The following is a 12560-nucleotide window of genomic DNA, read 5'->3' on the forward strand; positions in this document are numbered from 1 at the left end:
ATATATGTCGAATGCTGGGACTACAATAATGTACAAGATGGCCGCTATCGCTTAATCGACTTGAAGCAACTGTTCTGTTTTTTGTGCCGTTTTTCATGATATATGCGTTTGTTGTCTGTCTTCTTCTACGTTATTTTGTTCATAATGCCTATACCACCCTCTTCCTAGTAGAAAAACAAGCTGACTGAATCTCTCTTTTTGGAGCAGTTTCAGAATCTCCTGGAGTATGGAAACTCGATAGATGGCAACCTGATTATTCTTGGAGATTTCAACTTTCAATGTCAATGTCCCGGAAACCCAAACACATCAAAACTCATAGATTCCATTAATGTTTTCAACCTCAAACAGTCAGTTAACCAAACCACCCATAAACATGGTCACATTTTAGACTGGATTCTTCATAGAACTGATGATAACATTCTACGGTCCTCCCTGGTATCCCATGACCTTGCATCAGATCACCTCTACATTATATGCCATATTGACGTCTCAGTCCCTAACCCTCCACCTTTATTTGCTACTAAGAGAAACCTCCGTACGATAAATAGAACCAACTAATGCGTGACATCCAAGCAAACCTAACAACTTGCCTAGCTCCTACAGCAGAACAACTCGATAACTGCCTGCGTTCATTGATCGACAAACATGTCCCAGCCACCAAGTGTAGAGTATCAATTCAAAAGTGTTCTCCATGGTATAGCAGTGTTAGGGACCAGCTTCGCACTGCTAAAAGAGACCGCCGTAAAGCTAAGAGGCTTTGGTTTTCCACCAGACATACTATTCATAAGGAAATCTATGAAGCCGCTAAGAAGAATGTCACAAACATAGTCCATGCAGCAAAATCAGCCCACTACACTACTAAGATCATTGAATGTTTCAGCTGCAAAGAGCTCTTCGAGATTACTAACAAGCTAATGTCAAGGAACAAATGTACACCACTTCCAACTACCTTCTCTCTAGTCGACCTTCCTGACCTGTTTGCAAATTTCTTCCATGACACAGTACAAACCATTTGAGATAAGCTTGACACCACAATTTCAACTGACTCGTCGTCACCATGCAGTTGGGATACAGAATTTGAGCGGCAACCATTAGCAGCCTTTGAACCTGTCTGTATGGATTTAGAACGTACAATCGTGATGAAGAGTGCATCAAAGTCACGTGAATTTGATCCATTTCCAACATCACTGCTGCTTGAGTGCTTAGATCCATTATTGCCTTCACTAACTGATGTTATTAATACCTCTCTCTCATCCGGGGAATTGCCATCATTTTTCAAAACTGCCATTGTAAAGCCTCTGCTGAAGAAACCAACACTCGATCATAACGATTTAAAGAACTACCGCCCAGATTCTAATATCTCATTCATATAAAAAGTCTCAGAAAAGGTTGTTCTATCCCAACTTGTATCTCATCTGAATTCAACCAGTCTTTTTAGCAATGTACAATTCGTATATTGCCCTTGCCACAGTACTGAAACTACTCTTCTAAAAGTAGTTAATGACATTCTCTCTGCTTTGGGTAGTGGAAAGATTACAGTCCTCACCCTCCTTGATTTGTCTGCAGCATTTGACACAATAGACCATGATATATTACTTCACCGTCTCCAGCATGAATTTGGCATTCACGATACAACCTTACTTTGATTCAAGTCCTACTTGGTCAACAGGACACAAATTGTATCTGCAAATGGAATACACTCCAGCCCAGTTAATCTATGTCGTGGTGTTCCACAAGGGTCTATTTTTGGACCTGTTCTCTTCATTCTATACGCTCAGCCGCTCTCAAGTGTCATACATCATCCAGTGTCTCACCAACTGTACGGTGACGACACGCACATATACAAATCTAGCCACCCGACTGAAATTGATGATACCATCCAAGATGTAGAGAGGTGCATTTCTAATGTGAAATCATGGATGATATCTAACAAGCTGCAGATGAATGATGATAAAACTGAGGCCTTTCTGATCAAAACACAAGGACTTTCTCAGTCACATCCTTTACCTCAAACAATAAATATCAGTAACACCAACATTAAATTCACACAGTCAGTACGAAACATAGGTGTTACTCTGGACAGTACTCTCACGTTGCACCAACATGTCATGAACATATGCAAGGCTGCATATCTTGAGTTGAGACGCATCAGCTTCATTCGCAAATATCTTTCAGCTGATGCCACTAAAACACTTGTGTGTTCATTAGTACTTTCAAGACTGGACTATTGTAACTCAATTCTGTCTGGTTTATCTCAATATCTACTTCAGAAACTTCAAACAGTTCAAAACACAGCTGCCCGGATCATACCTAGAGTACCACGATCAGAGCACACCTCCCCGCTGTTCTGTACCCTACACTGGCTATCCATTCGATCCAGAATCAAACACAAAATGTGTTCTCTGTGCTACGTTTCACTGACAAACTCCAGTCCAATATACCTATTCGACCTCACCCATGTGTACACACCAGCATGATACTTACGCTCCTCTTCTGACAATCGTATACTCATTATTCCCACTACGAAAACGGAGTCATATGGACAACGTTCTTTTGCATACCAAGGCCCAACAACGTGGAATGAATTGCCCACTGAACTTAGACACAAAGACACAGTGATGCCATTAAAGAGTGCTCTCAAAACTCACTTATTTCGACTGCAAGAACAAACTTAAAGACCTAATAATGTTCCCTATCTTAAATATTTACAGCATGTTTTTATGTTTTCAAATTTCATCGTGTTTGTTTCTGTAATAATATCATTATATATGTTTTTATGTTATGTGTGTTGTCTAATGTTGTAAAGCGCTTAGAGCTTCTAAAGATTAGGAGCTATACAAAGTCCTCATTATTATTATTATTATATCGTATTGCAGTTCTCGCTCGAGTTTTGATGAGTAAATATTCTACCCAATTCGACGTGTGTGTACAAAAGCTTTTGGTGGTTAGCGTAGGCATCCACAGCAGTGGGAGAGGGAGCAATAGAGGAATCAGTTGCCCCATGGATCTTTTTAAAAACTAGTGTGCAGTATAGAAGTATATCTTTTTTATTGCCCCCTCTCCACCCCGGATTATCGTTAGCCTGTGGTGGATGTGACGTTTCTACAGACCAGAAGCTTGCACTGAAAGCTGCGGTGCTGATAGAATCTAAACAAAGTGATGAAGATGAAAGTTGTAGTGCTGATGGCTTAAGAGATGAAATTTAATTTTGTACTACCAGTGTTGCCTGTCGATTTTTAAATTGGTGTAAATTCGGCCGATGTTTGCTAACACATAATAGAGCACCGTCACATCTCCCTGCATTTCTTTCAAGTCAGCATACATTTGGAGTAATGAAGATCAGTTAATCGGCTAAATTCATTATTGTGCTACTAGTGTTGCCCTTCATTTATAAATCACTTGAATTTGCATATGAAATTCTGTATTTCGAAACAAGAAATAAAAATATGTTGCATGTGGATTCCTTTATTTTGCAGCTATAACAATTTCATAGAATCCGTACAGAAATCAGGCGTGATTTTCAGGGAATGCGTACAATCACTGTCGCTTTCAGCGATTGAGTGAATCAGGAAATGTGTATATTTTCTAAACAAAACAGGGATTGTACGCATTCACTGACCTGTCACATTCACTGTAACACGTGTAGTGGTTACCTCCCTTTAATTTGTGGTATTTTTCTGGTTTTCTCGGCTTCAACCACTAAGGCTTGCCATTTCTACCGTCATATTTGTATTTACGAATCATCGAAGTGAAATAAGTAATAAGTAATGTTTTATACTTAAAAATCAAATCTTCCTCAGTGATCCCTATACATAGTAATTGTCTATCTGACAGGCTGCCTGTATTAAGTAATCACTTGTCTAACAAGTTGCCTGTATTAAGTCAGTGATTTATAAATCAGCTTGCCCGATTCCCGGAACAAGCTCAAATTCCGCTCGGGTAAGTTCAAAGTTCAAATAACTTGCGCACGGGCTAGTCTCAAAATAAGTTGGGGTTTGTTAGTGTTACATTAATAATTGAAGCCAATTTAAACAAATATAGAATTAGTGCTATTCTAACTTAATGTTCACATTTTAATCGTAATATTTGCACGCATACGGGATAAGCCGAAGTTCAGGTCCTAACCTAACATCGGGCAGTTTGTAAGTTGGCCGAGTATAAAGATTATTTTGATGCATGTAGCCGTCACAGGTGAGTAAGACTTTAATTGTTAACTTCTAAGACTTAATTGAGAAGTGTGTTTTGAAAACAAGGCACTCGTCACTTTCGATTAATCACCAGGATTTGATTGAAATCATGATCGATAAACCGAAAATGTAACACCCACAGGCAGTATTTATGATATGTTGTTTATGTGGTAATTAATAGGAGACGATAAGTAAATAATGCTCAGCAAACAAATAAATGGATAAAAATAAGTGTTTTCAATCTCAAAAGTCGCCTTGCCAAATATTTTGATGCATGTCGGTGATTTTAAGGTGACTAGATGATAATTGTTAAGTATATTGATAAAATCAATGTTCACAAATCTTGCAGTTGCGAGTATAAATTAATCATTTTAGAAAGTCTAGCTTTGACTATTCTTGATGTAGCTGATGTAATGAGTCTGCTATCCTTTTTGGCAAGAAAAGGACACTGAAGAAGTTTCTAGCTCTAATGAACTCGATTTACAGAAAAATAAGCCATATTATCCTATTAAACGAACGTGCAAGAAAGTTTCAATCATCGTGGATTAATGAGTATCCATGGCTAGAACACGAATAAGTAAATTAATTAATATTATGCAGCCAATGTAGAAAATATCCCCAAACTGCTCAAAGCAAAAACGGGATAGCAAATCCATTTTCCATATGTAAGCAAGCGGAAGCAGACACGTGAGTGGACATATCATGCACCAGAAGAATATGAGTGAAATCATTGGCAGTTTTGTGACTAGTTCAGTGATGGACTTATATTTACCTTTTCCTCTAGCATAATTAAATCTGCATGATCATTTGAACTTTTATTGGAAAGATAAAGAAATAAATGGTGTATGAAAACATGATTAAAATTAAGTTATTGCAGTCCTGTTATTTGTTGTTTAAATATCACACACACACACACACACACACACACACACACACACACACACACACACAAATCTAGCTGTTTCGTAACGATTTTCTACCGGACCATTTCTGAGGCGCTCGATTTTCCTAAGGGCAAGTTTAAATTTCCAGACAGCTTGCTATGGGCAGGCTTAGTTTTAGAAAAATTTATAAAACCCTGAAATTTAAGTAATTTTACTAATCACCTGCCTGACATGCTGCTGTATAAATAATTACCTTTATGACACATTCACGTCATGAATGTTCCTTACGCCAACCGCTTCACTTCATATTTCATTGTATCTTTTATCCATCTAGATCTGTATGATTGTATAGACTGGTTTGACTATGAAAATTTGCTTGATTGTATAAACTGGTTTGACTACGTACACATGGCTGACTGCATAGACTAGCGTGAATTTATAAGCTTCTGTATGGACTGGTTTGACTATCAATTGGGATTGTTTCTTACAAATAACGTAAGCGTTCTAGACAGCTATACTCTTCAGCTATATGAACATCTCTGATCAAACAAGAATTAACCTCCAGGCAGAGATGTTATATTGGTAAACATTAAGGATCGAAAAGAATGAAACGTAAATATCATATTCGCTCGCTTTCAACGCCCAAACAATCTTTGAAAAAGAGATCTGGTCCTACCGATTATTCTAGGAAGGCATCTATTTTAAATGATGCTTCAGAATAACTGTATCAGTAACGGAAACAGCCTATTGATATTATTGATAGAAAATGGCATAGGCATGTAATTGCTGGGTAATTAATCTTCGATTTTAATATTAAGTCTCAGTTTTACGATATACATAATTGATTTCCTTCCTTATCAAATTTCACTGTCGTGCCCACCCTGACTAAAGTCGATTTCGCAATCACGACTCAAGGTCGAAAAATTTGCAATATTTAAAACTACTTTCAAAGGACTGTAAAATCTGTTGCAATGTCCTTCCACTTTGCTTTAAAACCATCAAGAACAATTATAGTTTTAACAAGCTCTAAATATTTTCTGTTGAAGAAAGAAAAGATACGAATAAATGTGTCATTTTCTCCGTCAATAATGCATGGGGGTAGATGTACCATCTGGGACTAACCTATCACACATGTGCTGTATCTTTAACTGTATATGTTATTATAAAAATGCATAAATGATTTTCTTATCGATATTATTCTCAATAATTTGCAAATCAGTATAGTGAAGGCAAATACTAAATATTTCCTGTAAACAAGCAGAAGATAAAAATATGTACAATATATTACAACCCCAAAAGGGTGAAGTGGCAAGACATTCTGTCTCCCATCTCTGCAATATATTATTCTATACCTCCATCTCAATAAAAGCTGTTGTTTGATGGGAATTTCGGACCTCTCTAGACCCTGCTGTCTGGAACCTAATCCCAATAAAACCTGTTGTTTAATGGCAATGTAGACCCCCACCCCCATCCCCCACCCCCGATGCTGCACTTTGCGATGGTTGCTTGAGCAGTTGTCAAGATACCTTGTCAGCTTACAATATTATTAATAAATAATTATTATGGAAAAGATTCTTACGACTGGAAAAGGACAGGTAGATAATATATAAAAATAACTGCCGTAGGTCGCCATCAGATATCTCTAAGCTTTTTGTTGCATATTTCCTAACCACCAGCACCTCTACCCCCGTACAAAAACCATCCACTCCACCGACACTGATCCAGGGATCAGAGTATAACATCCGTGAGATACAGATTGCGTCTTCTAAGTAGTGAAGGTGGCAATATACGGACAATGGGAAAATACAGTACAGAACCACCCTGGGACTGTAAACGGGCTAGATTTATACGGAGAAGAAAAATCCCAGTCAAAAAGGTCTTGGGCCTGTATAGGGACAAAAGGTTGGGGTTATATACGGACAATAAGAATGGGACAGGGAAGGTGACGTCACAGTACTGAAGATGGGTAACAATGTTGCAAGGAGCTGACCTTAATCGATCAAACAGCGGGAAATAAACCCAACCTCTACGCTTGGCTGGAACGGGACTGGCGGGACAGATACATAGATAACACATACAACATACAACATACAAACACAAACAAATATACAACCGACTAAAACATATTTAGGCAAGAAAGCAAATCTTTTCGAGGCATATGAGTGGCCCTGAAAATGGCTTTTGTTTTTGTTTCTTAACATCATTCCGTTAACATAGAGGGCAACGCATAGGTCTTCTTCTCTTCCTCAAACTTCTTCTGACTTCTTGACCGTAGATGAGAACTCTCTTCTAACATCCTTGTCTCTCCACATAAATTCTTCTTTTCCAAATGCTTATATAGGTGATCCGGATAATTTTCCTTGATGATCTGACGTACATGTGTAAGTCCGTACGGAACATCATTGACGAGACGAAAGTTGATGATTCTATGTTAGTCAACATCTTGTGACGAGAACAGGTGAAGGGAATGAGATGAATGGGGTTATTTATAGTAGAAGAGCGCATAAAAACGGATAGAGTTTATTCACCAATCCATACACACGTTACAAAATTCAGTCACAACACGGAGTCGGTCTTCCAATCCGAAAGAGATCGATTTTAATTGGGTTTTGTCGATTTTCTCTCTTCTTCGCAAGAATTTGTTCCGGTACCAGTACCTTCGCCACCTTCTCCTTCTTTACCACACGTCAATGACTTTTAACAGAGGCAAAAAGAAAAATTGGAGAAATTTTTTACAACAGCAGAAAGAAGCAGAACAAGCTTTTCTCCTTCAACAACAACAGCGAGAAGAAGAAGAGGCAAGAAGTAAACGACAGGAACAAGTAGCAGATAAGAAATAAGGTCTAGGAGAGAAGGAGAATAGTGAAAGTCAAACGGAAACGGTAATCTTAGACATTTTAGCAGAGTTAAGGAGTCTAAAAAAATGTATCAGACTCTTTATTACGACCCAAGAGAAAAAAGACCTTCCAGGGCCAAACAACCCAGCTATGTTACTACGCCTGCGATACCAACCCTAGTGATTTCTACCAAATCATCACTGACAGGAGCCAGTCCAGAAGTAGGCCTTGGCCGTGGCAAAGGCTTAAGGCAGATAAAGATGATTACGTACCGTTTCTGAGTTTGTTTTTTAAACAAATACCCAACGGTCCTTTTCAGGGCCACCCACTTCTCTCGAAAAGAGAAAGTATTTCAATTACCAAAGTTAATTAAAACTCAAAAACCCTTTTTTTACCCATCATGTACGTGTGTGAGTGAGTGAGTACGTGAGTGTAGGTCCATATTGTAAAAAGTCAAAACCAAGAGACACTTACGTTTTCTGCCTGGTCTATTCTGGGACAAGTTTTACAATTCAATTCACAACATAACACAACACTTTAAAAAGTTCATAGACTTCTTCTGTGTCTTTTTTCACTCTCTCTGTTGTTTGAACTTCTTCACTTTCACAGTTTTTCCTCCTCTTCTTCCTCAATTTCTCATCATCTTCTTTTCTACTCTTTTTTTCTCTTTCTGCGCGTGTTTGGGTTCTTCTTTTGGGGAGGGTACTTCTTCTTCTTCCTGTTCTGAACCCCTTTCTTCCGCGTGCTCCTGTTTTTTTAAGGCAATCTGAAGACCAATGTATTTTACTTGACAACGATAACAGATGTCTTGACTATTGTCTCTTCTGACAGCTGTTTTGCTTTTTTGACGGTCTGAACACTTTGAAGACCAATGTCCTTTCTTCTTACAGATATAGCAAGTATCTTGACTTTTATCTCGAAAGGAGGGGGAGTAGTCCGTCGGTTTGTCTGAAGAAATTTTGATTATGACACCTCGTAAAGCTCTGATCAAAAGTTCTATAAAGGGACCCATGGCGTTTTAAACGTAGTTATTTTACTTTTTTGCAGTTAAGATGAAACGATCTCATCATGTGGAGAAAGGAGAAGAAAGTAAGAAGCAGAAACGTGATTTATCGCCTCGTACAGTAGCTGAAGTCTTGCCACAAATTCATGCTAGTGATTTTGAAGATGACATGAGTGAACCAGAATCCAGACACAGAGATTATACACCAAGCCAAAGTTCACAACCATTAGTAAACCATGAAAACTACTACCACATTCGAGAGATGGAAAAGAACTCCTCTAAAAAGTTAGAACGACGGCTTACAATTACACGGTGAATTTTAAAGATTTCAAGTCCAACGTACCGCTGAAGAAAGTAGAGGGCTTCATTACCGAGGTGTGGAATTCTTTGTTAACTACACTGAAACGACAACTTGAAGCCATAGAAGACAATCGCTTGAGACTTTCCATTCATCACGAAAGTCTAAAGTCCCCCGTTTGGATCAAGTTTAGCAGCCCAGCAGAATTGACACCTTCCAAAGTCATCGACAAGACTCAACACGTGCAACATTCCAACGACAAGTTTCTCATCACTAATGGAAGAGCCAAACTGTTCATGACCCACGTGTCTCTCACCAAAGGGACCGGACAACGCGGAAAAGTGTCATTGGTGGACGACCTTCGTAGCATCAAGAGTAGCCTCGTCCAAATTAACAACCACCAATACCAGATGTGTTTAGCCCGTGCCATCGTGGTGGGACGAACGTATGCCGACAAGAACGACATGGTAGAATGGAAAAGAGCTTGACAAACTATTAAAAAACCGAATCGTACCAAACAACGAAAAGAAGCAGAAATCCTGTTACAGGAAGAGGGGCTATCCGAAGACACATCCTGTGGAATTCCTGAAATGCAAAAATTGCAAGACGTCTTAGCTCCACGCTACACCTTGAAAGTGCACTCTCAACAAGTGCGCGGACCTCTATTGTTTCAAAGAGAAGATTTTCAAGAAGGAAAATACATTCACGTCTATCATCATGATGAACATTTCGATGCCATCACCAGTATCCCCGCATTCTTGGGATACAGTTATTACTGTGAGAAATGTGATTATGGCTATAACAAACGAGAACAACACAAGCTTTGTGGATCGAAATGCTCAGTATGGTCAGCTTCTCAACCCTGTCTGGACGAAGGGCAAGAACGAGTGCATTGCCCTGCTTGTAAGCGCACTTTCAACAGCCCTGCCTGTTGCCAACAACGTCTGAAGACACAAGGTTCACAGCAGAAAAGAAAAGTGCTTGTCAACTGCTGAGATTGTGCCCTACTTGTAAACAAGGCATACGTACCAGTAATGTCAAGGCACACGTATGTTCAGGAAAGAAACGATGTCACATTTGTCACCAAATCGTGGACTTGGAACACGAATGCTACATTAAAAACTACCATTCCAAACATCAAGAGGAAGACAATGACCAGAAGAAAGGCACTGTCATCTTTTTCGATTTCGAATGCATGCAAGAGACTGGCATTCACATTCCTAATTTCTGCGTGGCTCACTGAGCGTGCGAGAAGTGCATCCAAGAACATATCTTTAGTCATTGCCCTCACAGCAGCAAGATTCCTGGAGGACGTGAAAAAATCTTTCGGGGATCGAACACGCTAGCCGATATTGCCCAATGGATCTTAGATCACATCGATGAGACGTGGAGTCAAGAGGACATCGAACGTTACGGAGATTGTCATCGCCATGCCACGGTGATGACTCACAATTTTTCGGGATACGATGGACAGTTTCGTTTGAGATACAATACGGAACAAAGTACCGAACGTCCTAAAGTGACTTTGAACGGAGCAATAAATCATTTCCATGCAAGTGAGACAAGAGCATTTTAAAGATTCAATGAGTTAATTGGCCATGCCTTTGATTCGAATGCCTAAAACTTTGGAATGACAGAAATGGCCACAGGTTATTTTCCGCACGTTTTTAATACCGAAGCCAATCAACACGCCGTTCTACCCATTTGCCTGCGACTCACGACTACGACCCCGACAACATGCGTACCGAACAACGAGAAGCTTTCTACGCTTGGTACCAGGCTCACGCCTCGGATCCCTTCGACTTTCAGGAAGAAATTTTAAAGTATTGTCGTTCCGACGTCGACATTTTACTGCGGTGGTGTGGACAATTTCGAGAACTGTTCATGGAACCTGGAGGGATCGATCCTTTGAAAGAAGCCTGAACCACTGGCAAAGCGTATTCCTTAGTGTATCGACAATGATTCATGCCCGAAAATACCCTGGCTGTCATGAGCCCTCAAACGACCAACTTTGTCAAACGTCAGTACTCGGTCAAAGCCCTGCGCTGTTTACGTTATTTGCGCGTCAAGGAAGACAAAAATAGATCCCACATGTCAGCAGTGGGGGAGGCAAAAAGACCATTGGGACGTACTCGGTGGATGGGACTTAGAAAACCCTCAGATCGTTTACGAGTTTAACGTCTGCTTATTTTACGGATGACCCCTTTGCTAACCTCAATGTGGCACCAAAAATCAGTTTTTACGCCGGACCATGGAAGAATTGTGTCAGGCCTTTTGTCAACAGGGGTTGAAGTTAGAACAGCAAGGATAGCAAGTGGTGGAAATTTGGGAACATGAGTATGATCACCATTTGAAAACAAATCCTGAGTTCAAAAGCATCGTAGAAAGTTACAAGCTGGTGGACCCACTGAAGCCGCGAGACAGTTTGTATGGAGGACGAACGAATGCCACCTGTTTGTTGTACCACGCTGACGAAGAGAAAGGAGAAGAAATCAAATACTTGGACGTGTGTTTGCTTTATCCATACATGTGCAAATATTTTCGCTTTCCTTCATTGCACCCGCAATAGCTGACGTAACACATTGACCTGGACAATATTCGATAATAAAAATGGTTGCTAAGTTTTGCCTCCCACCGACTTGTACCATCCCGTTTTACCTCACCATTACCAAGGTAAACTGATGTTTCCCTTGTGCCGGACTTGTGCTGAAACGTGCAACCAAGACCGACCTTGTCAACACACCCTGGAAGAACACGCCTTGACGGGAACGTGGGTAAGTGTGGAATTGTTCAAAGCTCTGGACCTAGGATACCAACTGTTATAAATGTACTAAATGTACCACTTTCCCAAGACAGAACAGTACCACAAGGGCAACGATACTCCGAAAGGCATTTTTGCAAACTACGTGAATGCCTTTTTGAAACTGAAACAAGAAGCCAGCGGCTATCCTTCCTGGTGCCACACTCCCGAATACCAAAAGAAATTCAAAGAGAAATACTGGGAGCAGGAATGCATTACTTTAGGCAACGTAGAGGAAAACGTTTGCCAAAGTGATATTAAATTGCTTGTATGGCAAAATGGCACAACGACCGTTTTCACCCAAGACAGAGTATTTGACAGAACCTTCCCGCTACTTCCAGGTGATTCACCACAAAACCAAATACATAAAACACGTGGACGTCCTTCGTGAGGATTTGATCCTGGTCAATTACGAAGAAGAACTGGATTTTGTACAAGCCGACAAATTTGGAAATGTCATCATTGCGGCTTATGTGACAGCCCATGCTCGCTTAAAATTGTACAAAACTTTAGAACAGTTAGGTGATCGCGCCTTGTACTTTGACATGGAC

Source organism: Sinohyriopsis cumingii, chromosome 3 (assembly GCF_028554795.1).
Source record: "Sinohyriopsis cumingii isolate HCF-2022 chromosome 3, ASM2855479v2, whole genome shotgun sequence".
Taxonomy (NCBI): domain Eukaryota; kingdom Metazoa; phylum Mollusca; class Bivalvia; order Unionida; family Unionidae; genus Sinohyriopsis; species Sinohyriopsis cumingii.